At 44.0% G+C, this 23,778-nt stretch overlaps 1 protein-coding gene across 3 annotated transcripts in view; it reads left to right on the forward strand.

The window, feature by feature from the left end:
• Positions 1–23,778, forward strand: part of GABRG3 (gamma-aminobutyric acid type A receptor subunit gamma3) — a 417,910-nt gene that overhangs the window by 166,597 nt on the left and 227,535 nt on the right. The window lies entirely within an intron of this gene.

The raw sequence follows: 23,778 nt of genomic DNA on the forward strand, positions 1-23,778 counted from the left end.
AAAAATCTATAAATAACTATATCCCTGGAGCTGTCATGTGACTGAAAATCTGGTGATGTTCCGTTTGAAAACTTCCGAAAAGGAATGTCATTATCACTCTCCTCCCTCCTCTATTCCCTGCAATACTTACCAAGCCTTCCTGTGTCCGGGGAATGGCACCTTCCCCTCTTCTTGTCTTCTAGTAGTGGGCGAAATAGCTTAGCTAGGAGACAAGCAGAGTGGTAGGGGATAGTAGGGTGGGATCGATAAACTTGATGAGCTAGCGAGGGTGGGAGGGGCTAGTAAATGGGCTGGATTGCTAGTCAGTGAGAGTGGGAGGGGCTAAGCTTAGTTAGACAGGCATGGTGGGAGGGATTAGGCTATTTAACTGGATGGTTTGTAACAGAGTGATAGAGGAGGGGTGGCTGAGTAAGAGAGAGTTAGTGCAGCAGCTTACACAGGAAGCAGCATGGCAGGAAGATAACAGCATCTAAACAAACACAAGAGGATGCAGCAGCTGCCAAAGACACCCATAAATCGCTCCAAACACTGCTAAAGGTATATGAGTGTACTTATTAATCCATCAGTAGCACTAACAGACCTTTATAAAAATAAAAAAAATCTGCCTGGAAAACCCCCTTAACGACTCTCAGGTATGACTGAGACTCTCTGACATATATTTTTATTACAGGCTGCTCTATGCACGTTCTCACTAGGGGGTACTTCACTGCTCTAGCTGAAGGAAATATAACTACAGAACCCTCTGGTCCTTCAAGAATCCCATGGCTTACTGTCCATACAAGGTGTGGTCCCCATTATCATCACAGGGATTTGCTGTGATGTCCCTTTATATGAAGCAATCAGCATAACAGGGTTAAAGGGAATGTGTCACTGAAACAGTCTCTATTGAACTGTAAACACAGTCAGCCTGATTCACATGAATGAAATGCTTTTCATGCAATTGGTTTATCTGCAGATAAGATATTTGTTTAATACTGATATGCTAATGAGATATTTAGTGCAATGAGGACATCACCATTGCTCTCATTTAATCAAAGACTAGAGCTGTTTTCACATGCCAGGTTCCCTCCTTCCCTGCTATTAGGGTGCATTCACACGGTGTAACATGCCGCGAGATTTGGCAAGTGTACGCCGCGTGACCCTTTGCGTGCCGTACACGCTCCCATTCATTTCAATGGGAGCGGGGATCTTATGCGCCGCGCTAGTTTGCGGCCGTGCATTTATTCACGGCCGCAAACTAGCGCGGCGCATACGATCCCCGCTCCCATTGAAATGAATGGGAGTGTGTACGGCACGCAAAGGGTCACGCGGCGTACACGTGCCAAATCTCGCGGGACGTAACTCCGTGTGAACGAGGCCTTACTGACATACAAGCTGCCGCCTGGCCCAGTCTATTATAGCAGAGAAGTAGCTCTTTGCTGCAATGAGAGCAACATTGACACCCTCATTACATAAAAAGAGGTTTTCTGAGATGAAGATTTTGTCCCCACAGAAATAATAATATAAAACAGTTGAACCAATGCTTACCTGTTAAATCCAGTAACCAATTAAATCTGCCATAGCTTCAGGTAGCACCTCCATTCCAGTGACCCCTGTTGGTCTTGGTTCATTTCATTACAGTGATGACATCTCCATTTACCCACTTGACATCCGCTGCCAATCTTTGGCCTGAGCAGTACATGGATATAGTGGTCAAATGGGATTATATGGGTGACATTGGAGACAAGTAAACCAAGACCTCCAGACACCACTTGTCCAGTCACGCTAGAGAGGCAGAGAATTGAACAACTATTAAGTATTTCATCACATTGCCTCAAGGGAAAAAAAAATACTCAACATATGCACATTCATATCCAACTTGTGTAAAATTTTCAAGCAACTTAAAGACTGTTTCTCTTTACCCTAGGGAGCTACTGTAAAAAAATATGTATATGCAGATTTGCAGCATGTGCTTGCTGAAGAAAAAACTTCATTTTTATTATTGACATAGATATACGGTATATATACTATATATTTAGTGACATTTGTAGAGGATTGGTTGTGGAGCAGACAAGGGTTAACAGATTGGTTAATTCAGCGAGGGTGGTTATTTAAGAGATGCTAGGAGCACAGTTCTCTCTTGGCCTGGAGATACAGAGAGCCAGTCAGTAAGTGTCAGACAGGTCAACCTTTTCTTTTGACACTGATTTGTTTTATTTTCTGTAAACTTGCGACCTTATCAATAAAACTTGACCCCGTGTCAGCTTACACCTATATGCTTCTGTTTGGCTGTTTTGATGAGACAGACACATGTCCTTTGGCTGCAGCAAAGGTGATCCTGAGTACATGCATACATGAGTACATACATACATGAGTACATACATATAATGTTAGTCAAGGAAAATGGCTAGTTAAAAACAAATAAACAGGATAAAACATACAGATGACATCTGGGGAGTGGGAATGTAACTGGACACAACATTGCCAGTTGTTTGCCCTCAAGGTTCATTTGTGTCTTGGACAGTAACCAAAAGAAATCAACAGGAAGCCTCTGAGTTTTGCTTACCATATGCTACACCATGGGTTGGGGCCAATTAGATTTCTCAAGTTAAAAACAATGAAAGTATATCATATAGCCATTTCTAGGAACATAAAGAATATTATGTTAGTAAACAACCCCATTGTACTTTAACCTAAGTCACACTGACCAACTTCTTCTGGAAATGAGGACTATAGATTTGGCATTTTGTAATGTATTTATACATCTGTAACAGTTACCTTTAGTTTAAAGGGGTGGTCCAGATCTTCAAAAACATAAGCAGTTAATATCCTAAAATTTAAAAATAGTAGTAGTACACATCTCCTCAATCCCCCTCCGATTGAGTACAAATGCTTTGGCGACTTCTCACCAGTTTTTGTTTAGAAGCTGAGTAGCCTTTAAGCTATGATGGAGAGGCAACCCCTAGACCATATGGGCTGAACTAGAAGGAGACAGCGAATCCCCCAAAAATGTAACAATAAAAATGTTTCCAGTATATTTATGTGCATTGCTATTTGCTTCGGGTAAAAGCTACAAAGTTCTTCATAGAAAAGTGCATATTATCAGTATTACATGTTCAAAAGAGCCGTTCATAGAAAAGTGCATATTATCAGTATTACATGTTCAAAAGAGCCGTTCATAGAAAAGTGCATATTATCAGTATTACATGTTCAAAAGAGCCAAGAACCAAGCTGCAAATCCAGACACATACCATGAACAAGAATACTGTTATTAGAAAAAAAAGCAGATTTCTTTTATCCCAATAAGTACACCCATATACCTTTAGCAGTTATTGGAGTGATTTCTGAGTGTCTCTGGCAGCTGCTGTATCCTCTGCGTTTGTTTACTTGGTTTTAGTTTCCTGTGTAGCTTCTACACTAGTTCCCTCTCACTCAGTCCCTTCCTCTCTCATGCTGTTACACTCCCCCTCCCTGTCTCACTAGCCTAACTATCCCACCCATTACTAGCCCCTCCCACCTTTTCCATCTCAATAGTCTAGCAATCCCTCCTATTACTAGCCCTTCCCACCCTCCACCCATTTCCCTAGCTAACCTATTCAGCCCACTACTAGCTGACAGGAAGACGGGGAGGAGCCGTTCCTGGACACAGGAAGGCTTGGTAAGTATTGATGGGGACGGGGGGGGGGGGGGGAGAGTGATGGTGACATTCCATTTCGGAAGAAGAGAAATGGAACGTCACCAGATTATCAGAAAATGTCCCTGGGGTGGTCACATGACAGCTCCAGGTATATGGGTAATTAAAGATTTTTTTTCAATTGAAGTAAATTAGAAATTAGGCGGGGGAGGAGGCATAGTTTAGGGGTTAATTATTAGTTTATCCTGGACAACCTCTTTAAGTATTATCAGTGTTAAAATGTTATACTTGCAATGTGGTGTATTTTTCTTACCAATGGACTGAAAGAGAAGGGAGTGTTGTGAAGTATGGGAGTTAGTGGTTGCTATACAGGTGCTCATCCCTCACACCCAAAATGGTCTGTTGTTTTAGAGGAAGCCAATTTACCTGTCTCTTGTCCACATTGGCCTCCGCTGACACTAACAGGGCACACTAACATCCTGGTATTCTTCAGTGGTGTGACGCAATGTGCAGCGCCACCTAGAGGCAGCAGCAGAGACAGACCTGGACAGGAGCGTTGATATGTGAGTAAATTATCGACCACTACCTATTGCAATAATCCAATAGATAGCAGATAAAAAAAGACTGCTGACCCACAGTTCAGGCAATGAGGTGCCATCTAAATGCTGGATTTGGGAGGTCTTGTGTTTGACACCTGTGATCTATAGTGAACATAATGCTGCCTACCATACAAATGTACATTACACAACAATAATAATAGGGGAAGCACATCAAGTGTTATATAAAGGATGCAAGACAGACAAACACCAGACAAAAACTCCTTGAGACATGTAGTCATTCTTCCTTATGGCACCAAATCTCCCTGCCCCACTAGCTCCCATGTTCTTAGTTTGCATTGCCCACCATGACTCTATGAAGAGCTATTTGACCATTCATGATATAACCACTCGCAAACCTCTTTGAAAGTGCTTTTATGTAAAAATCCCAAGAAAAATACTTATTTTACAGGATAACCTGAGTATTCATATAATAATGTAGCAACACTATTAAATTCTGTCTGTGCTTGAACAAAATAACTTTGTATATCTTTTATTGTCTGCAAATGTAATTTATGAGGGAATTTGAATCTCTCTTACTTAAATGAGTTTATAAGACTGGAGTTCTTATGAGATTTCTTTCTAGATCACTGCTATATTGTAGAAAATTCTACAAACAACAATTATATTAGGTTATGGGTTAACTGAGACAAGCTGCTGCTGATTCTTAATCTCTAGATATATGCGTTTTGCCTAGAAGAACCTTTAGGCTAAACCTGGAGGTGTTGCAAAGATTTTCACTTACCTAATAAATAAAAGATCTCTCGGCTTTACTTCTAAAGTACATTTATACTGATGCCAAGAGTTTTGGGAGCAGCACTGAATGTTTACATAAGTCAGAAAGATCATTTTCATGTAACTTAAAACTTACACTAAAAAAATAAAGAAAATGTTTAATTTTTGAAATTTCTTTGTTTAGTTACTCCTATACTAAAGGTATAGAGAATGTTAGTTATAACATTCAGAAATGCACATATGATAAGATCACAACCAAAAAAACTCAACCAAACACCTATGCCATTAGGCCAGAATAAGTTACCACCAGAGATCAAAATTATAACAATAATTCATGGTGATACAAATATAATACTCAACTGTTAAAGCATTCTTGATAAAAATTTGTAATACCCAACAGTTACTACACCCAATACGTATGTGGATGTGTTTGTTTCATGATTGGTTTCAGCGGCTCTGGTCCCCTGTTCGTTTTGAGGTGAACAAGTTCAGTATGAACCACACTGAAAATTGGCTTAAAACATAGAGTAGAATTCTCTTTAGGGCTCCTAGGATCCTATCTATAAAACATAGTGTAGAATACTCTCAGGGCTCCTAGGAACCTACCTATAAAACATAGTGTAGAATACTCAGTGCTCCTAGGATCCTATCTATAAAACATAGTGTAGAATACTCAGTGCTCCTAGGATCCTATCTATAATACATAGTGTAGAATACTCAGTGCTCCTAGGATCCTATCTATAAAACATAGTGTAGAATACTCTCAGGGCTCCTAGGAACCTATCTATTCAATTTCTAGCTCTCTAAGACAAACACAGCTTAAGTTATGTCAAAGTGAATGTGATATGTATGTATATGGAAAAACAAATAAGCAGAGGATATACCAAGCATCCTACTTGCTTTCTCTTTTGTCTGGCTACACTGTGGACTTATTGTGAAGCTGTCTGATATCAGGTCACCTACATCCTTCAATACTGAAGTCCTGACTAATGTAAAACTGCCAATACAATACTCACATAGAGAATTCTTTCTCTTCAAGTGCATTATCTTACGTTTGGAAACATAGAACTGCAGTTTTCATTGTTTGAACGATTCATTCAGTAAAGCATAATATTGTTTTCATGTTACAAACCCCTACAGCAATGTTCCCCCTAATATGAAGTTTTGTGTCATCAGCATACAGGCAAAACTTACCTACTGAACCTTCTCCTATTCGACTTACAAAATTATTGAAAACAATATGACCCCGGAGAAACCACTTGTAACTTGTCTCTCCCATAATACACATTTACCATTAACCACAACACTGGTATTGATTTATCAGCCAACTGTGAATGCTGAACTATCTGGGTATAAAGCCCAATCTTCATTAATTTATCTATCAGGTATTTATGTGGGACTATGTCAAAGGCTTGCTAAAATCCAGATAGGCAATGTCCACAGTGCCATCTTCAACCAACACTTCTGTGACATAGTCAAAGATATCAATAAGATAACACATAATCTGACACATAATCTGTCCTCAGGGGTCTGCAATGCGATTAATTTGGACATTAACAGTCTATGTTTTTGTTGACTGACAAACAGCATACAGCATGTCTGCTGAACTTATTTTTCCACAATGTGTGGATGGGATTTCCTAGAATTAAATCCACTTTGCAGAGACTGTAAAACTCTATTGCCAAACCGCAGTTTTTACGCCTCATAGGGCCCTGGCCTTATACTACTATGGTCATTACTAAAGTTGACTTGTCTGCAACCACTGTTAACTCAGCTTAAAACAAATTCGCAATGAAAACACAGCAAAAACAACAAGTGTGAACCCAGTTTATTAGAAGTATTTTGCATGAGTAGTATACATATTGTGACTTCAGGCAGAAACAATTAGGCTGAGTTCACACAGAGTTTTTTGGTCAGGAATCCGCCTCAAAATCAGCCTCCAAAAAAGCCTCCCAATAGAGTTCTATAGGGAGGCTTTTTTTGGAGGCTGATTTTGAGGCGGATTTCTAACCAAATTCCTTACCAAAAAAACTCAGTGTGAACTCAGTCTTAAAGGAGTATTCTCTAATCATTTTAATGGTTAAAAATATTTTGTTTTTATCAGTTGCCACTGGATACGACCATGAATGTAGGAACTTTCTATGTTCTGGCACTTGTCAGAAACCCAGCCATGATTTCCTTACTGAGGTCAGATTATCAGGTAGGGACAGTGTTTGCACAAGAACATAATTTTGCTACAACAAGAAAAGCATTAAATTGCGCCTTTTTTGTACATTTTGACCAAAAAATGTGCATCTACAGTAACTAACATGTGCACCGCATTTAACAAGGAGGTGTGCCTACATCATAAATAATCTCCACAGTATAAAAAAAAAAAAAAAAAAAAAAAAAAAGGCATCTGGAAAAGTATGGCCAAAAAAGGGGCAGATTATAAATAATCCCCATTAACTGAAATAGTGAATGTAAAATCTAAATCATATCAAAATTTGGTGTGACTGCCATTGGCCTTCACAACAGCATTACTTCTTCATAGAATCTCAAGATAAACTCAGTGATATTGAGACTGGGGATCTGTGGGGAATATATCATCACTTCCAGGCCTCCTTGGTTTCCTTAGGCTGAAGATAGTTCTTAATGACATTGGCTGTATTTTTGTTTTTTTTTGTCCTGGAGCAGAATAAACTTGGAGCCAATCGAATGCCTCCCTGATAAGAATATGTAACCGACAAACTCAGTTTGATCAGAAAATTCCAAACTGTTTGTTTTTCAACCAAACCAGACTAATGCCAATTTGTCTTGGATGAATTAAAAATTGCCCCTAACATGTGACATCAGCTGACAGCTGGTAGTAGAGAAAGTGTATGGTTGGTGTTTCATCTCACGGCATCATACGGAGCTCTCAATCCTGAAAAACTTACAATTTCAGGCAATAATTAGTAATAGGAAGAAAATGTAATCAGTTTTACGTGCGATCACCCCGGGAGAACTGTGCAGGAAGCTGGACTGTGACCTTATAGGCACCAGAACTCCCAGGAGAGGTGCACAGGATAATAGGTAGAATCAGTTAGATGTGACACCAGTTGGAGTAAGGAGACACCTGCAGGTCCCTGGGCTGAGATGGTGGGATAGTGTCAGTACTGCCCTCCAACTAGGAGCTTGTGTCCAGGGCTTAGCTGCAAGGAAGGCAATGTCCAGGCCAGGATCAGTAGAAGTACTCACTGCTTTATTGTAACAGGCATCTGCTGGTTCACTTGTCCTGTAGCAGTGAGCTGTGGCACAGTGGTTTGTAGCTTACTGAAACCTTCCCATGTATTAGCAGAGAGTCTAAGATGTCTGCAGGTCCAGCTTCTGCTTCCCTGCAGGAGTTCAGTTACCTTGTAGAGGTAGGTGCAGGCTGCCAGTTTTGTAGCTCTGCTTAGACTGATGTAATCCTGTCCTCTTACTGATGGTGATGCAAGGCGCTGTCACAGCTTCTCTGCCCTGCTGCTGTGGCATTTCCTCACAGCACACAGTGTCTGAAACACAAAACGGCTACTGCCACACTACTGCTTGCTTCTTCTTCCCTGGTTGCTTTCAGAATACAACTTCCTCTCTCTGCTATCACTATTTCCTGTTCCAGTTAGGACTAGTTCACACGTTGGGGGCCGCGCGGGTTTTGACACAGAGAGATCCGCGTCGAGCCGCGTCTCTCTCTGGTCAAAACCTGCCTGCCACAACCATCGTGGGATGACCCTTACAGGTGTGCTCACCAGGACAAGTGATACCAGAGACCAACAGTTTGAGAACATTTCACAAATGTATACAGTATGAACATGATAACATATACAAACAATCATAACATGTAAGGCACACTTATGGCCAAATAACCATTAGTAACTCCTGTGAGGTGGTGACTTCTGCAAATACAGACAGATTAGTGATAAAAATCATAGATAGGAGTGAGCACATATATCTGTGCTGCTGTATACAGTGTTTAAACATATGTTTTTGCTGACAGCCAGTCCTGCAGCTCCTGCTAGTGAAAAGTCTTTCACATCATGGTTTGTCCCACAGTGCTTTTCACAGGAAGTCTGCAGAATTTTCTGATTTCATAGGTATAATTGACATGCTGCAATTGGCAAGAGTGGAAGTGTTTTTCATATCAAAGGATTACCGCTGCAGATTATTTTCTGCAATATGTTGGTGGGATTAGAATCCCATCCACTTTGCAGCTAATGTAAGATTGCACCATTTATGCTTAGTGGGTCCCGGGTCATAATGCTTTTTTTTCATTTTTCTCTGAAAAAAAAAATACTGCTTCTTAAAGAGGACCTTTCACCGATTTGGACACAGGCAGTTCTATATATTGCAGGAAAGCCGACAGTGCACTGAATTCAGCGCACTGTCGGCTCTCCCAATCTGTGCGCCAGGTAAAGAGCTATCGGTCCTGGTACCGTAGCTCTTTACAGTCAGAAGGGCATTTCTGACAGTCAGTCAGGGACGTCCTTCTTCACAGCAGCGCCTATCGTGCTGTTTTGTGTGAGCGGGGAGGAACTCCTGATAATACTCGTCTATGGATGAGCAGTGTGAGCAGAGGGAGGGGGCGTTCCTCCGCGCTCACACTGTTCAGCGCGATAGGCACTGCTTTGAAGAAGGGCATCCCTGACTGACTGTCAGAAACGCCCTTCTGACTGTAAAAAGCTATGGTACCGGGACCGATAGCTCTTTACCCGGGGAACAGATCAGGAAAGCCGACAGTGCGCTGAATTCGGTGAAATTGGTGAAAGGTCCTCTTTAACCACTTCAGTACTGGGCCAATTTGTGGTCCAGGACCAGACACATTTTAGGTTTATTTTGTATGTGCGGTTTTGAGGGCTGTAATATTTTTCCCGTAAGTCTCAGTCAACTAATTTTTGCGTCTTTTTTCGGGGACACATAGGGCTTTATTTTTATGTTATCTTTATTTTCGAATGTGTTTTAATTTTTTTTATAGGGCAGCTGAATTATGGCTGCGTCCATAGCTGTGTATACAGCGCTCATTGAGTGCTGTATACACAGCGATGGAGAAGGCAGGGGAGGTAGTAAATCTGCCCTGTCTTCTCTCTGGGAGCTCCGGCTGAAGTTACAGCCGGCTCCTAGTGAAAGCAGCTACACGATCCCCGTGCAGCTGCTATGTTCTGATGGACGTACAGGTACGTCCTGGCAGAACTAGGCAACCACTTCCCGGACGTATATAGTCTATGGGCAGTCCGGAAGTGGTTAAAGAGGACCTTTCACGTCCTCAGGCACACACGGTGTAATACACTGCTAGAAAGCCAGCAGTGCAATGAATTCAGCGGACTATCAGCTTTCTCATTCTGTGCCCCTGCTGAAGAGCTATTGGTGCCATTACCATAACTCTTCAGTGTCAGAAGAGCATTTCTGATAGTCTGTCAGGAACGCCCCTCCTCAGGCTAGCGTCTATTGCGCTGTACTGGGAGAGGGGGCGTTCCTTATTGCCTAGCCATGACGCTGAGGGGTGAGGAATGTCCTGCCTACTCCTGACAGTACTCGTCTATTGATGAGTTTGGGGGGGGGGGCATTCCTCACCGCTCAGCGTCATAGTTAGGCATCAAGAAATGTCCCCTCTCACAGTACAGCACAATAGTACATCCAGATAAATTTGGTCACTAAGTCTCTACGAAGCAAAGATTTCAAAGCAGACTTGGGTTTTCAAGAAATGCTGTTCAAGTTCTTTTCATGAAGCACCAAGAAGCAAGGAAATTTGAGGACCGTAGGTGTACTGGTCAGCCATTGATAATAAAAGACACATCATGAATACTTCTCTTCAAAACTGGGGGATGTACATCAGCACCATCAGCTCAGAAATGGAAGAAACCAGTGGGACCCCTATACATTAAGCTACTGTTCGTAGATGTCTAGACAGTAAGTGGTCTTCATGAAAAACTTGCAGCCAAAAATTTGAAACAAGACCAAGCAGCTACGTATGAAAACAGGATCTGCAGTGCAGAAAAAATGGTTGTAGACGATGCATCAAAATGTGAAATATTTTGCTGTAACAGAAGGCAATCTGTTCACCGAAGGGCTGGAGAGCTGTATAAAAATGAATGCCAACAGTAAGACATGGCATTAGGTTACCTCTATGTTTAGGGCTGCATTTCAGCAAAAGGATTTGATAAGGATTAATGTTGGTCTCAATGGTGAGGAACTCTGGCAGATACTGATCCAACATGCAATAATATTGGGTAGTTTCCACCTGGGAAATGACTGCAACAGCAGCAGTAGCAACTTGCCTGTCACTAAAACCACAAGTGCCACTACCCTCACCTCACTAATTACTTTTCAGTTTTCCCCAGGCAGGCTTTTCAAATGTTAGACATGTGCAATGACTGAAATCATTACTATGACCACTACCACCACCCTCTTCAGCTAATGTCACCTTGTCACTCTGACTCAGTTTCTAGGCCCTATATACAAAAGAATCATCATCATCGGCAATATTATATTCTTCCTTTTTATGTGGCAGCACGTGCCCCACTAATTTTGGGTGGACCCATTGTCATGACAGCCTGGAGTCTATTGAAGGCTTCCATGCTTGCCTGGTATATACTTCTATGCAGTATGTAATAGAAGTGTTGCAAGTTATAATGCATTGCAATGCATAGTATTAGTGATCAAACCCCCCGAGGTTCTAATAACGACAATAAAAAGAGGTTAAAGAATATGGTAAAAAAATTCAAATAAATATTTCTCACATGAACATCAAAAATAACATCAAAAGAGCCAAATCGAAAAATTTGAATAAAAACTGATCAATTCAACATTCCCAATAGAATACAGGTGAACATGTCAATTTGTCTGCACAGTGAACACTGTAATACAGTATAAAAGCTCCTAAGAATGTTTCTCAAACAAAATTTTTCTCCAGTTCCACCCAATTCTGAATTTTTTTCCAGATTCCCAGTAAATACTATGAATATCACATGATACCATTACAAAGTACAATTTGTCCTGCAAAAATTAAGCCCTCATGTGGCTCTTTTAACAGAAAAATAAAAAAGTTATGCTGTTTGCAAGGGAGGGAGTCAACAGCAAAAATTGAAAACTGAAAAAAATGACTCAGTGAAGGGTTCAGAACAATCTTCAACATGAAGAACAAGTAGTCTTGGAAGTGATGATATGATCTCCACTGAACTTGATCTCAGTGTCAAGTCTGTCTGATGTTACATGAAAAACAGAAACATTTGAGGAAGCCTAAATCCACAGAAGACTCTCCAAGGTGTCTGAAACATCCTCCCAGCCGAATTCCTTCAAAAACTGTGCAACTGTATTTGAAAGAATTGATGCTGTTTCAAAAGCAAAGGGGGGTCACACCAAATATTGACTTCATTTGAATTTCTTTTTTGTTCATTCATTTAAGTATTCTTACTATGCAGCATTTTTCCAAGCCTAACTAAAACTTTTGCACATTACTTTATAAGTGTGCAAACTAGTAGAGATGAGCGAACAGTGTTCTATCGAACTCATGTTCGATCGGATATTAGGCTGTTCGGCATGTTCGAATCGAATCGAACACCGCGTGGTAAAGTGCGCCATTACTCGATTCCCCTCCCACCTTCCCTGGCGCCTTTTTTGCTCCAATAACAGCGCAGGGTAGGTGGGACAGGAACTACGACACCGGTGACGTTGAGAAAAGTAGGCAAAACCCATTGGCTGCCGAAAACATGTGACCTCTAATTTAAAAGAACAGCGACGCCCAGCTTCGCGTCATTCTGAGCTTGCAATTCACCGAGGACGGAGGTTTCCGTCCAGCTAGCTAGGGCTTAGATTCTGGGTAGGCAGGGACAGGCTAGGATAGGAAGGAGAAGACAACCAACAGCTCTTATAAGAGCTAAATTCCAGGGAGAAGCTTGTCAGTGTAACGTGGCACTGACGGGCTCAATCGCCGCAACCCAGCTTTCCCAGGATCCTGAATGGAATACACTGTCAGTGTATTCCCGTATACCCAATATATACCCCGATACCCGTTCCAACGGTGTGCCCCCCCACCTTCACCCCAGAAATACCCTGCAAGTCCCCTAGCAATAGAATTGGGGCTATATACACCCACAATTTTTACTACTGGTATACAGTGCCATTGTCTGACTGGGAATTCAAAGAATATATTGGGAATACAAATACCCTCATTTCTTGCTACTGCCATATAGTGCCAGTGTCTGACTGGGAATTCAAAGAATATATTGGGGTTACGTGCACCCACAATTTTTACTACTGGTATACAGTGCCATTGTCTGACTGGGAATTCAAAGAATATATTGGGGTTATAAATACCCTCATTTCTTGCTACTGCCATATAGTGCCAGTTTCTGACTGGTAATTCAAAGAATATATTGGGGTTACGTGCACCCACAATTTTTACTACTGGTATACAGTGCCATTGTCTGACTGGGAATTCAAAGAATATATTGGGGTTATAAATACCCTCATTTCTTGCTACTGCCATATAGTGCCATTGTCTGACTGGGAATTCAAAGAATATATTGGGGTTACGTGCACCCACAATTTTTACTACTGGTATACAGTGCCATTGTCTGACTGGGAATTCAAAGAGTATATTGGGAATACAAATACCCTCATTTCTTGCTACTGCCATATAGTGCCAGTGTCTGACTGGTAATTCAAAGAATATATTGGGGTTACGTGCACCCACAATTTTTACTACTGGTATACAGTGCCATTGTCTGACTGGGAATTCAAAGAGTATATTGGGAATACAAATACCCTCATTTCTTGCTACTGCCATATAGTGCCAGTTTCTGACTGGTAATTCAAAGAATATATTGGGGTTACGTGCACCCACAATTTTTACTACTGGTATACAGTGCCATTGTCTGACTGGGAATTCAAAGAATATATTGGGGTTATAAATACCCTCATTTCTTGCTACTGCCATATAGTGCCAGTTTCTGACTGGTAATTCAAAGAATATATTGGGGTTACGTGCACCCACAATTTTTACTACTGGTATACAGTGCCATTGTCTGACTGGGAATTCAAAGAGTATATTGGGAATACAAATACCCTCATTTCTTGCTACTGCCATATAGTGCCAGTTTCTGACTGGGAATTCAAAGAATATATTGGGGTTACGTGCACCCACAATTTTTACTACTGGTATACAGTGCCATTGTCTGACTGGGAATTCAAAGAATATATTGGGGTTATAAATACCCTCATTTCTTGCTACTGCCATATAGTGCCAGTGTCTGACTGGGAATTCAAAGAATATATTGGGGTTACGTGCACCCACAATTTTTACTACTGGTATACAGTGCCATTGTCTGACTGGGAATTCAAAGAATATATTGGGGTTATAAATACCCTCATTTCTTGCTACTGCCATATAGTGCCAGTTTCTGACTGGTAATTCAAAGAATATATTGGGGTTACGTGCACCCACAATTTTTACTACTGGTATACAGTGCCATTGTCTGACTGGGAATTCAAAGAATATATTGGGAATACAAATACCCTCATTTCTTGCTACTGCCATATAGTGCCAGTTTCTGACTGGGAATTCAAAGAATATATTGGGGTTACGTGCACCCACAATTTTTACTACTGGTATACAGTGCCATTGTCTGACTGGGAATTCAAAGAATATATTGGGGTTATAAATACCCTCATTTCTTGCTACTGCCATATAGTGCCAGTTTCTGACTGGTAATTCAAAGAATATATTGGGGTTACGTGCACCCACAATTTTTACTACTGGTATACAGTGCCATTGTCTGACTGGGAATTCAAAGAATATATTGGGGTTATAAATACCCTCATTTCTTGCTACTGCCATATAGTGCCAGTTTCTGACTGGGAATTCAAAGAATATATTGGGGTTACGTGCACCCACAATTTTTACTACTGGTATACAGTGCCATTGTCTGACTGGGAATTCAAAGAATATATTGGGGTTACGTGCACCCACAATTTTTACTACTGGTATACAGTGCCATTGTCTGACTGGGAATTCAAAGAGTATATTGGGAATACAAATACCCTCATTTCTTGCTACTGCCATATAGTGCCAGTTTCTGACTGGGAATTCAAAGAATATATTGGGGTTGCGTGCACCCACAATTTTTACTACTGGTATACAGTGCCATTGTCTGACTGGGAATTCAAAGAATATATTGGGGTTATAAATACCCTCATTTCTTGCTACTGCCATATAGTGCCAGTTTCTGACTGGTAATTCAAAGAATATATTGGGGTTACGTGCACCCACAATTTTTACTACTGGTATACAGTGCCATTGTCTGACTGGGAATTCAAAGAATATATTGGGGTTATAAATACCCTCATTTCTTGCTACTGCCATATAGTGCCAGTTTCTGACTGGTAATTCAAAGAATATATTGGGGTTACGTGCACCCACAATTTTTACTACTGGTATACAGTGCCATTGTCTGACTGGGAATTCAAAGAGTATATTGGGAATACAAATACCCTCATTTCTTGCTACTGCCATATAGTGCCAGTGTCTGACTGGTAATTCAAAGAATATATTGGGGTTACGTGCACCCACAATTTTTACTACTGGTATACAGTGCCATTGTCTGACTGGGAATTCAAAGAGTATATTGGGAATACAAATACCCTCATTTCTTGCTACTGCCATATAGTGCCAGTTTCTGACTGGGAATTCAAAGAATATATTGGGGTTACGTGCACCCAAAATTTTTACTACTGGTATACAGTGCCATTGTCTGACTGGGAATTCAAAGAATATATTGGGGTTACGTGCACCCACAATTTTTACTACTGGTATACAGTGCCATTGTCTGACTGGGAATTCAAAGAGTATATTGGGAATACAAATACCCTCATTTCTTGCTACTGCCATATAGTGCCAGTTTCTGACTGGGAATTCAAAGAATATATTGGGGTTACGTGCACCCACAATTTTTACTACTGGTATACAGTGCCATTGTCTGACTGGGAATTCAAAGAATATATTGGGGTTATAAATACCCTCATTTCTTGCTACTGCCATATAGTGCCAGTTTCTGACTGGTAATTCAAAGAATATATTGGGGTTACGTGCACCCACAATTTTTACTACTGGTATACAGTGCCATTGTCTGACTGGGAATTCAAAGAGTATATTGGGAATACAAATACCCTCATTTCTTGCTACTGCCATATAGTGCCAGTTTCTGACTGGGAATTCAAAGAATATATTGGGGTTACGTGCACCCACAATTTTTACTACTGGTATACAGTGCCATTGTCTGACTGGGAATTCAAAGAATATATTGGGGTTACGTGCACCCACAATTTTTACTACTGGTATACAGTGCCATTGTCTGACTGGGAATTCAAAGAGTATATTGGGAATACAAATGCCCTCATTTCTTGCTACTGCCATATAGTGCCAGTTTCTGACTGGGAATTCAAAGAATATATTGGGGTTACGTGCACCCACAATTTTTACTACTGGTATACAGTGCCATTGTCTGACTGGGAATTCAAAGAATATATTGGGGTTATAAATACCCTCATTTCTTGCTACTGCCATATAGTGCCAGTTTCTGACTGGTAATTCAAAGAATATATTGGGGTTACGTGCACCCACAATTTTTACTACTGGTATACAGTGCCATTGTCTGACTGGGAATTCAAAGAGTATATTGGGAATACAAATACCCTCATTTCTTGCTACTGCCATATAGTGCCAGTTTCTGACTGGTAATTCAAAGAATATATTGGGGTTACGTGCACCCACAATTTTTACTACTGGTATACAGTGCCATTGTCTGACTGGGAATTCAAAGAGTATATTGGGAATACAAATACCCTCATTTCTTGCTACTGCCATATAGTGCCAGTTTCTGACTGGGAATTCAAAGAATATATTGGGGTTACGTGCACCCACAATTTTTACTACTGGTATACAGTGCCATTGTCTGACTGGGAATTCAAAGAGTATATTGGGAATACAAATACCCTCATTTCTTGCTACTGCCATATAGTGCCAGTGTCTGACTGGGAATTCAAAGAATATATTGGGGTTACGTGCACCCACAATTTTTACTACTGGTATACAGTGCCAATTTCTAACTAGGAATTCAAAATGCGCAAGGCTCCCGGAAAGGGACGTGGACGAGGCCGTGGGCGAGGTCGGGGGAATGGTTCTGGGGAGCAAGGTAGCAGTGAAGCCACAGGGCGTCCCGTGCCTACTCCTGTGGGGCAGCAAGCATTGCGCCACTCCACAGTGCCAGGGTTGCTTGCCACATTAACTAAACTGCAGGGTACAAACCTTAGTAGGCCCGAGAACCAGGAACAGGTCTTGCAATGGCTGTCAGAGAACGCTTACAGCACATTGTCCAGCAGCCAGTCAGACTCTGCCTCCTCTCCTCCTATTACCCAACAGTCTTGTCTTCCTTCCTCCCAAAATTCCGAAGCTTTACAGAACAATAACCCAAACTGTCCCTGCTCCCCAGAGCTGTTCTCCGCTCCTTTCATTGTCCCTCAACCTGCCTCTCCACGTCACGATTCCACGAACCTAACAGAGGAGCATCTGTGTCCAGATGCTCAAACACTAGAGTCTCCTCCATCTCCGTTCGATTTGGTGGTGGATGACCAGCAACCCACCCTCATCGACGATGATGTGACGCAGTTGCCGTCAGGGCATCCAGTTGACCGGCGCATTGTGCGGGAGGAGGAGATGAGACAGGAGTTGGAAGAGGAAGTGGTGGATGATGAGGACACTGACCCGACCTGGACAGGGGGGATGTCAAGCGGGGAAAGTAGTGTGGATGTTGAGGCAGGTGCAGCACCAAAAAGGGTAGCTAGAGGCAGAGGCAGAGGTCAGCAGCTTAGGCGAAGCCAGGCCACACCCGGAATCTCCCAAGATGTTCCAGTTCGTACCCAGCCCCGAAAAACTCCCACCTCGAGGGCACGTTTCTCGAAGGTGTGGAGTTTTTTCAAGGAATGCGCCGAGGACAGATATAGTGTTGTCTGCACAATTTGCCTCTCGAAATTGATTAGGGGCTCTGAGAAGAGCAACCTGTCCACCACTTCAATGCGCCGTCATTTGGAATCCAAGCACTGGAATCAGTGGCAGGCAGCAACGGCAGGACAAAGGCCGCCTGCCGTTCACGCCACTGCCACTGCCTCTGCCACTGCCTCTGCCACTGCCACTGCTGACTGTGCTGGCGATGCACTCCAGAGGACGAGCCAGGACACCACTTCATCTGCCTCCGCCACTTTGTTGACTTCTACCTCATCCTCCCCTGGTCCTGTCTTATCTCCTTCTCCTGCACCATCAAAGGCACCATCAGGCGTTTCTTTACAACAACCCACCATCTCTCAGACATTGGAGCGGCGGCAGAAATACACTGCTAACCACCCACACGCGCAAGCCTTGAACGCCAACATCGCTAAACTGCTGGCCCAGGAGATGTTGGCGTTCCGGCTTGTTGAAACTCCCGCCTTCCTGGACCTGATGGCAACTGCGGCACCTCGCTATGCCGTCCCTAGCCGTCACTACTTCTCCCGGTGTGCCGTCCCCGCCTTGCACCAGCACGTGTCACTCAACATCAGGCGGGCCCTTAGTTCCGCGCTTTGCACAAAGGTCCACTTGACCACCGACGCGTGGACAAGTGCATGCGGACAGGGACGCTACATTTCACTGACGGCACACTGGGTGAATGTAGTTGAGGCTGGGACTGCTTCCCAAACTGGCCCGGTGTACCTCGTCTCCCCGCCTAACATTCCTGGCAGGGACACGAGAAGAACACCCCCCTCCTCCTCCTCCTCTACCGCCTCCTCCTCCGCCACCGCCTCCTCCTCCGCCACCGCCTCCTCCTCCGCTGTTAGATTGACCCCAGCTACGAGTTGGAAACGTTGCAGCACTGGCGTTGGTAGACGTCAGCAGGCTGTGCTGAAGCTGATCAGCTTGGGGGACAGACAGCACACTGCCTCCGAGGTGAGGGATGCCCTCCTCGATGAGACGGCAATATGGTTTGAGCCGCTGCACCTGGGCCCAGGCATGGTCGTTTGTGATAACGGCCGGAACCTGGTAGCAGCTCTGGAGCTTGCCGGACTCCAACATGTTCCATGCCTGGCCCACGTCTTCAACCTAGTGGTGCAACGTTTCCTAAAGAGCTACCCCAATGTTCCAGAGCTACTGGTGAAAGTGCGGCGCATGTGCGCCCACTTTCGCAAGTCGACAGTAGCCGCTGCTAGCTTAAAATCTCTCCAGCAACGCCTGCATGTGCCACAACACCGGCTTTTGTGCGACGTCCCCACACGCTGGAACTCAACGTTTCAGATGTTGAATAGAGTGGTTGAGCAGCAGAGACCTTTGATGGAATACCAGCTACAAAACCCTAGGGTGCCACAAAGTCAGCTGCCTCAGTTTCACATCCATGAGTGGCCATGGATGAGAGACCTTTGTGACATCCTACGGGTCTTTGAGGAGTCCACAAGGAGGGTGAGCTCTGAGGATGCGATGGTGAGCCTTACAATCCCGCTCTTGTGTGTTCTGAGAGAATCCCTGATTGACATCAGGGATAACTCAGATCACACAGAGGAGTTAGGGATAGCATCCGATCCGTCACAGCTGGAGAGTAGGTCCACACATCTGTCCGCTTCACTGCGTTTAATGGAGGAGGAGGAGGAGGAGGAGGAGGAAGAAGAGTTGTCCGATGATGTGATGGTGATACAGGAGGCTTCCGGGCAACTTCGAATCGTCCCATTGTTGCAGCGCGGATGGGTAGACATGGAGGATGAGGAGGAAATGGAGATTGAACTTTCCGGTGGGGCCAGAGGAGTCATGCCAACTAACACTGTGGCAGACATGGCTGAGTTCATGTTGGGGTGCTTTACAACCGACAAGCGTATTGTCAAAATCATGGAGGACAACCAGTACTGGATCTTTGCTATCCTTGACCCCCGGTATAAAAACAACATCTCGTCTTTTATTCCGGTAGAGGGGAGGGCCAATCGCATCAATGCTTGCCACAGGCAATTGGTGCAGAATATGATGGAGATGTTTCCAGCATGTGACGTTGGCGGCAGGGAGGGCAGTTCCTCCAGTAGGCAACCAAGTTCTCACCGGTCCACACAAACGAGGGGCACACTGTCTAAGGTCTGGGACACCTTGATGGCACCCCCTCGCCAAAGTGCCGCCACGGAGGGTCCTAGTGTCACCAGGCGTGAGAAGTATAGGCGCATGTTGCGGGAATACCTTTCCGACCACAGCCCTGTCCTCTCCGACCCCTCTGCGCCCTACACGTATTGGGTGTCGAAGTTGGACCTGTGGCTTGAACTTGCCCTATATGCCTTGGAGGTGCTGTCCTGTCCTGCCGCCAGCGTCCTATCTGAGAGGGTGTTCAGTGCAGCCGGTGGCATCATCACTGACAAGCGCACCCGTCTGTCAGCTGAGAGTGCCGACCGGCTCACTTTGATAAAAATGAACCACCACTGGGTAGAGCCGTCATTTTTGTGCCCACCTGTGTAAAGCACCCCAACATGAAACTCCATGTCTGTACTCAACCTCTCCAATTCCTCCGCATCCTCATACTCATCCACCATAAGCGTTGCACAATTCTGCTAATACTAGGCTCCCTCCACCCTGATTTCCCCCAACTCTGCTGGTTAGAGGCTCCCTCCACCCTGATTTCCACCAACTCTGCTGGTTAGAGGCTCCCTCCACCATGAATTTGCCCAAACTGGGCTGTTTAGAGGCTCCCTCCACCATGAATTTGCCCAAACTGGGCTGTTTAGAGGCTCCCTCCACCATGAATTGGTCCAAACTGGGTTTTTTAGAGGCTCCCTCCACCATGAATTGGTCCAAACTGGGCTGGTTAGAGGCTCCCTCCACCATGAATTTGCCCAAACTGGGCTGTTTAGAGGCTCCCTCCACCATGAATTGGTCCAAACTGGGCTGGTTAGAGGCTCCCTCCACCATTAATTGGTCCAAACTGGGCTGGTTAGAGGCTCCCTCCACCATTAATTGGTCCAAACTGGGCTGGTTAGAGGCTCCCTCCACCATGAATTGGTCCAAACTGGGTTTTTTAGAGGCTCCCTCCACCATGAATTGGTCCAAACTTGGCTGTTTAGAGGCTCCCTCCACCATGAATTGGTCCAAACTGGGCTGGTTAGAGGCTCCCTCCACCATTAATTGGTCCAAACTGGGCTGGTTAGAGGCTCCCTCCACCATGAATTTGCCCAAACTGGGCTGTTTAGAGGCTCCCTCCACCATGAATTTGCCCAAACTGGGCTGTTTAGAGGCTCCCTCCACCATGAATTGGTCCAAACTGGGTTTTTTAGAGGCTCCCTCCACCATGAATTGGTCCAAACTGGGCTGGTTAGAGGCTCCCTCCACCATTAATTGGTCCAAACTGGGGTGGTTAGAGGCTCCCTCCACCATTAATTGGTCCAAACTGGGCTGGTTAGAGGCTCCCTCCACCATTAATTGGTCCAAACTGGGCTGGTTAGAGGCTCCCTCCACCATTAATTGGTCCAAACTGGGCTGTTTAGAGGCTCCCTCCACCATTAATTGGTCCAAACTGGGCTGGTTAGAGGCTCCCTCCACCATGAATTTGCCCAAACTGGGCTGTTTAGAGGCTCCCTCCACCATGAATTGGTCCAAACTGGGTTTTTTAGAGGCTCCCTCCACCATGAATTTGCCCAAACTGGGCTGGTTAGAGGCTCCCTCCACCATGAATTGGTCCAAGCTGGGTTTTTTAGAGGCTCCCTCCACCATGAATTTGCCCAAACTGGGCTGGTTAGAGGCTCCCTCCACCATGAATTGGTCCAAGCTGGGTTTTTTAGAGGCTCCCTCCACCATGAATTTGCCCAAACTGGGCTGGTTAGAGGCTCCCTCCACCATGAATTGGTCCAAACTGGGCTGGTTAGAGGCTCCCTCCACCATGAATTTGCCCAAACTGGGCTGTTTAGAGGCTCCCTCCACCATTAATTGGTCCAAACTGGGCTGGTTAGAGGCTTCCTCCACCATGAATTTGCCCAAACTGGGCTGTTTAGAGGCTCCCTCCACCATGAATTGGTCCAAACTGGGTTTTTTAGAGGCTCCCTCCACCATGAATTTGCCCAAACTGGGCTGTTTAGAGGCTCCCTCCACCATGAGTTGGTCCAAACTGGGCTGGTTAGAGGCTCCCTCCACCATGAATTGGTCCAAACTGGGCTGGTTAGAGGCTCCCTCCACCATGAATTGGTCCAAACTGGGCTGGTTAGAGGCTCCCTCCACCATTAATTGGTCCAAACTGGGCTGGTTAGAGGCTCCCTCCACCATGAATTGGTCCAAACTGGGTTTTTTAGAGGCTCCCTCCACCATGAATTTGCCCAAACTGGGCTGTTTAGAGGCTCCCTCCACCATGAATTGGTCCAAACTGGGCTGGTTAGAGGCTCCCTCCACCATTAATTGGTCCAAACTGGGCTGGTTAGAGGCTCCCTCCACCATTAATTGGTCCAAACTGGGCTGGTTAGAGGCTCCCTCCACCATGAATTTGCCCAAACTGGGCTGGTTAGAGGCTCCCTCCACCATGAATTGGTCCAAACTGGGTTTTTTAGAGGCTCCCTCCACCATGAATTTGCCCAAACTGGGCTGGTTAGAGGCTCCCTCCACCATGAATTGGTCCAAACTGGGGTTTTTAGAGGCTCCCTCCACCATGAATTTGCCCAAACTGGGGTGTTTAGAGGCTCCCTCCACCATGAATTTGCCCAAACTCTGCTGGTTAGAGGCTCAATCCACCCTGATTTTCAAAACAAATGTTGGTGCCAACCTCAACTTACTACAAGGGCCAAATTCACTGCTGGTGACAAGCTCTCCTCACTGCAAGTGCCAAATACACATGTTTCAAGGTGTTTTCCTACTGTCAGAGAGGTGGTATTGAGTGTGTAAAGTGTGTAGTTGTTAGGCTGTGATGTTGGGGTAATAGAGGGTCTTTGGTGTGTTAGATGCCCCCAGACATGCTTCCCCTGCTGTCCCAGTGTCATTCCAGAGGTGTTGGCATCATTTCCTGGGGTGTCATAGTGGACTTGGTGACCCTCCAGACACGGATTTGGGTTTCCCCCTTAACGAGTATCTGTTCCCCATAGACTATAATGGGGTTCGAAACCCGTTCGAACACACGAACATTGAGCGGCTGTTCGAATCGAATTTCGAACCTCGAACATTTTAGTGTTCGCTCATCTCTACAAACTAGTCCTTGATATTTTGTGATAGATAGATAGATAGATAGATAGATAGATAGATAGATAGATAGATAGATAGATAGATAGATTATATATTCACTGAAATCAGTGCAACCATGTTTAGGAATTTGTGATATGATATGAGACAGATGCTTTTTTTGTAATGTAGATTTGTGTTTCAGAATGAAGAATACTGTTTTTATTGGATATTATGCTATGCATTAGTGTATTTAGAAGAACTCTGGGAAACATATGGCTAAACTGAGCACACATTTGAATATCATAACCAAACTGGGAATCATTTCAGATATGAAGTTACAGTTGTTAGTACATAAATTGTCGCTGCTTATTTTATGCACATTAAAGCTTAATGTATATATCTATCATTAGTGAGGGTCAGTTTGTGTTCCATGATGAGTATACATACGTACACATCACAGGGATTGTGTTGCAAGAGAGGCTTGTACAGCAGTTTAATCCTTTAGACCCTTCTGATGTTAAGCAAGTTAACCCCTTAGATCCCTCATCAATAGTGACTGAGACATCTATGTAGGTAAACAAAACATTCAATTTGCCAGCCCTTTGCCCCACGCCTTCCCCCTGTGACATGATTGCTTTTACAGCTAGACTCCT

Source organism: Leptodactylus fuscus, chromosome 2 (genome assembly GCF_031893055.1).
Source record: "Leptodactylus fuscus isolate aLepFus1 chromosome 2, aLepFus1.hap2, whole genome shotgun sequence".
NCBI classification, from domain to species: Eukaryota; Metazoa; Chordata; class Amphibia; order Anura; family Leptodactylidae; genus Leptodactylus; species Leptodactylus fuscus.